Below are 5640 nucleotides of genomic sequence, written 5' to 3'. Positions count from 1 at the left end.
TCTAAAGAAAAAGTACATGAATTTCAACTTGAGGAGTGGCTCAACTTTGAATTTTATAATGATGTATTTTTTATGGTTGAAAAGTGTTTACATGACATGAATGCATGAGTGAATTAAAATATGTATAATCAAATTAATTTAATCTTTTTTAGAAGTTCAACATCACGACTAAATTATTAAAAAATACCATTTTAAAAATATTACTGAATTAGATCATTTTTTTTGAAAAATTATGGAACTAGTCAATTTTACAAAGTTTTCAGGTGATTTGCGGAAAAACACTGTTTTCAAGTGATTTGCAAAAAAGCACTTCTTGCTGGAAGCGCTCCCTGCCACATCAGCACTAAAAGTGTCAGCACCAATATTTTTTTTTATTTTCTAATGTCACCTATTAATGTAGAAATAAAACTTACAAAACAAGTATTTATATAAACCCCAAGTCTTATTTTCCTTTTTTTCATAAGAGAAGTGGGGTATGGGTATATATAGACTCATAATCCATTTGCAATTTGTTCCTAAACAATGTGAAATTACTTTCTCTTTTAACTAATAATATAATATTAAAGACTACACCTAATTTTAAAAATTAAAGAAAAACTTTGTAGAACATTAGATCCATTCACTTTTCTTTTGTTGATTTCTAATCTTTACAATTCTTTACAAAGAATTTTATTTGGAATAATCTAATTCAAAATAAAACAAAATATAAATATATATATATATATATATATATATATATATATATATATATTGCTTCAAGAGAATACTTATCATTATTCATTATAATTTCAACTTTCTTTTAAAATTACTCTACTCTAACTCATTAGAATAATAACTTATTAGAGTTAAATTATACAATTTCTAATTCAATTATTATACATATACAGATGGGTTTTATTATTAATAAAATCAACATCCTAATGTTTCAATACGAATACTAACTTTTTATAGGAGTTTTATGGAAAAAAGGTCAAAATCCCTTATCAGACTTGAACCAATGACTTATACCTTACCATGGCGTTACTCACAAAAATTTGGAGAACATTAAACTTTAACAAAATAAGACATTATAAACTCCTATACAAATATTATTATTATAAAAATCCAATAAAAATTAAAGACAAACTTATACAAATATTTTCGTTATATTAAAATCTATTAAATCGACCGATTAAATGAAATCTATATCTATATAAAAATATTCTATATAATTTAGATGTAAAATATACTAAAATATAAAATAAACTAGAAAATAAAAATAGAGTCAGTAATATTAGTAATATTATATTACTATATTAATATAGAATATACTAATAGAATCAATATAACATATAATATAATATAAAACAAATATAACTAAGATATAAAAAGATATTTAATATATAGATAAATAATAAATATATATAAAATAAATATTTCTATAAAATCACTTAAAAATACTTCTAGCTTAAAATACTTCTAACTGAAAGCATTTTTGTAAAATTAGTTTAACTCTGTAATGTTTTTTAAAATGGCCTATTCAATAAATTTTTATAATGGCATTTTTAGTAATTTAGTCCAACATCACTATATTCCTCTTTAAAAAAAGTACATAAATTAGTTAAATCAAATTCAACAATACTTTATTAATAAACCATAGTTTATGAAATAATTTTTATGTAATAATTATATATTTTTTAAAAATTAAAATAAAATGATAGGAAATAATTTTAAACTAAATATTTAATTTATCATTATACATTTAGTTAGATTTTTATGGTAGATTTTCTTTTTGGTATTTTCTTATTCATTACCTCTTTAATTTTTTTGTCTAAATTCATTCTTTTCATTGACAAGTCAATATTTATATTATTAATGATTACGAAGTATTAATTTTTATATTTTATAATAAAATAAAATAAAATATTATTTTATAATCACAAGAATAGTTGAGATGGATTTATTCAAATTGATAATAACGTTTGTCCAAGTTTCAATTTAAGCGAATAAAACCGTAAATCCTACTAATAAGCTGTAATACCCAATTATTGCCCGGGGCCCAAAACCATTTGCACAGCCTAATAAACTAAATACAGTCGGCCCAACATGGCCCAATTTCATTAACTCAAGCCTAAATTAAACCAATAAACTTGGGTCAATTCTAACCCAATTACAGGGCCCAATTGGCCTAAAGTTCCAAAAACCCTAACAGATTAGTAGCAGGTCAGCAGCCGAATCGTCCAGGCGCCACCATCACCCCCACGTCGCAGCAACTCCCACACACGCACGTACCTATAACAGACCACAACCACGAGCAGCAAGCAAGAGAAGAAACCGAAAATATTGTAGATTGTAAACAGTTTTTTATTCTGGGGATATAAAAGCAAAGTAAAAATCTGTAAAAGGGGGTGGACGAATTTTGTATTGAAAGAGAAAGAAAATACAAAAGAAAAAAGAGAAAAGAAAGATTTTGAAAGTGAGTTTCTTTTTCGTTTCTGTTTTTACTGTTTTCTTTTTTTCGATTAGTTCTTTCTTTTGTAAAAAATAAAGAAAAGGAGAAACTTACCTGAATCGGAGTCGGCGGCGGAGCTTTGACGGCTACGGTGGCTAGGGCTTTAAGGAAAACCTAGCAAAGAAATCCTCCCCTTTCCCCTCTGTTTATTGTTTTAAACAAAAAGAAAAAAAATGAAGCAGAAACGTTTTAAAAAAGGATTTTTTTTAAATTATAATATTAAAGGAAAATGGTGCCGTTTAATGGCCATGGATTTACCTTTTTGTTCTAGTGGTTTATTTTCGTAATTGGTCCCTTTCCTTTTACAGTGCTTTTAAATTAGTTTCTTTTATTTCTTTTAAATTTCGCAACATATTTTATTACTGTTTCAATTTAATCTGGGTTGTTGTGCAACGTTTTGGAGAGAGGGATTATTTTCACTTTTAGTCCTTCACTGTTAGACGCGCGTTCTATTTGATCCATCCGCATTTTATTTATTTCAAATTTACCCCGAATTTTAAATTAAAGTGTAAATTAGTCCTTTTGTCATTTTTCACTATTATTATATTATTATTTATTGTTATTATTATTATTATATTTACGCATATACATGCACATGTAGGTTAATATATATATATGTATATGTTTTAAATGATTTTAAATACATGTGTATACTTTATATATCTTATTATTATTTTATTTTCATAATTTTATATGTATATATATGCGTATATCTATTTATATTTTATACTATTCATACTTTTTATATTTTACATTTTATACGTTTGTATATATATATATATTTATATACTATTCTTTTATATTTTTTATTTTATTTTATTTTATTTATATAATATATATATTCATACACCATTCAAAATTATTATAAGCATTTTTTATATACCCATATATCCATATTTTTATAATCTACTAATATATTATATTTATACATTTTTATGTTTATTATTTCTAAAATGTATATATATTTTATTATTAATTCATTTTCGTGATTTTTGTATACGCATAAATGCACGAGCATTTTATCATACTTTTAAAGAAAATATGTTTTGGTTTCGTTAGCATTAAAACTGTTTTTTTTAAATTAAATATTTGGCAATCATGATTCTCGAGAAAGATCGTGTCCTAATTTACTGGATCGTGATCATTTTTTTTCGATGAATTTAGCAAGCTAAGTATTTATTTCACAATAAATTTGCAATTTTCAAATAAAAGCTTATTCTCGGGAATGTAAAATGTCGGGTCCTAACTTACTGGTCGTGACATTTCGTCATCTCGAAATAAGAATTTCTAAAACAAAAAGTAATATTCGGTATTTTGAAGATTTAAAATATTGTGCCCTAACTTATTGGGTGTGGTGTTTTATTTCTTTGAAATGATAATGTTTTATCATTTTAATACATTCACGGGTTAAAATTTTTAAACTCTTTTCAAATTTTCGACATCAAGACATAAAATAATCAAATTTGGTACCGATTTTTGGGCGTTACGAGGTGCTAACCCTTCCTCGTATGTGAATCGACTCCGAACCTGTTTTCTCAAATTTTGCAGACCAGAATTGTTTTATGGTGAGCCGATCACACCTTAATAAAGGATCGGTGGCGACTCCAATTTTTATTTTTAAAGTCGATAACTTATTTTTGTTTTCAAAAAAATGGTTTCGACATAAGTAATAACCAAATCTTTCAACAAATGTACCCTCACATAACTCCCAACCTTCATTCAATGAAAGACTTTATTTTATAAATTGAAAAATTATTTTTAATTAAATTTAGTGTCACCCCATCGTTTTAGTCATACTACTAGTAAATAGAAGTGGCACACCGGGTGTGTGAAAATGATAAAATTAAAAAAATAATACTGCAAAAGGAAATTATTTTAGTAGTTATTAGTAAAAAAGAAAATTTTTATTAAATAATAAGTAAAAACCTTAATTGTAAATAACAATTATCGGGTTTGTTCTCGTTTCCCCATTTTTAGTCCTTTGTCCAAAGAAGCGTGTATTTTTGTTAAAAAACAAAACAAAAAGAAAGAAAGAAAAAGAATGTGTATTTAAAAGAAGAAGAATTTGTGTATTTGTATTATATTTATAGTGTTTAAAATATTCTTAATAAAATTTCTTATCGAGTTGGTGTCATCCTCAATTAGATCATTAACTCGAGTTAAGAGTTACGAGAATGTCTTTCTTTAATTCAAATAAGTAATATTATTTGAGAGCATTTTAATCTTTTCACATTAAAAAAATGCATATTGTAGAATTTGAACTCACCTCAATTGTATTAGTAAAATTTTAATTTAAAATTCAAATAAAGTTTTATTTTGATATTTTATACATTTTTATTATACACACTTTATTATCTCTATTTATATATTTATACTATTATTTAAGTTCCTATTTGTATCAATATGACTTTCAATCGGGTCATTGGCTCTGTTAGAAAGCTACAGGAATGACTTCGCAATTAAAATAAGTAAAATTATTCGATGTTCTTTTAAATTTTTTACTTCTAAAATCTAATGAAAATGTACATATGGTGGGATTTGAACAATTTAATTTAATTTTTTTATTTTAATAATATAGATATTTCATACTTTATTATAATTTAGTTTCAAACCATACATTTCGTTATTTATTGTATGTTATTTTTATACTGAGATATTTGTGTTCTAAATTTGTAATTTTCCACACATACATGTGTGATATGATTTCTAATTTATATAATATATATACTAATATTTAAAGTTTCAATTTAATTGTGAAAATTTTAATATTTTTATAAAGCAACAAATATAATTTTTAGAATATTTTTTATCTTTTTACTTGTTTTGTTTTGACTTAATTGTTCATTTGAAACAAGTTTGAACTCCATTCTTAAATAAGAAATGTGATTTTAATATTTGCATCAAGTTGATATTTCTTTAGAAATGGTATTACATGGCAATTGAGTATGTGGCTTATGACTAGTTCTAGAATATTAAAATACATACTAGTTTAAAAGATGGTAATATATTTAAACCCAACTTGTTGCAATAAAAGGACAACCATTATCAATTCTAAAAAAGAAGAAAAGGGCAAAGAAAAATACAAAATAGTTTTCTTCTTGTATAAATGCCCTAGTTATTATAAATAATAAATATAAATACATAAGACA

At 24.3% G+C, this 5640-nt stretch overlaps 1 long non-coding RNA gene across 1 annotated transcript; it reads right to left on the bottom strand.

The window, feature by feature from the left end:
* Positions 1-1905: 1905 nt before the first annotated feature.
* LOC105781815 (uncharacterized) lies at positions 1906-2700 on the bottom strand. Its single transcript, XR_001129617.2, has 2 exons — positions 2546-2700; positions 1906-2271 (listed from the first exon to the last, which is right to left on the bottom strand). It is a non-coding gene; the product is annotated as an uncharacterized LOC105781815 (long non-coding RNA).
* Between the last annotated feature and the right edge of the window lie 2940 nt (positions 2701-5640).

Source organism: Gossypium raimondii, chromosome 13, assembly GCF_025698545.1.
Source record: "Gossypium raimondii isolate GPD5lz chromosome 13, ASM2569854v1, whole genome shotgun sequence".
NCBI lineage: Eukaryota > Viridiplantae > Streptophyta > Magnoliopsida > Malvales > Malvaceae > Gossypium > Gossypium raimondii.
The sequence above is the reverse complement of the archived record's forward strand: the minus strand, read 5'-3'. Positions and strand labels throughout refer to the sequence as shown.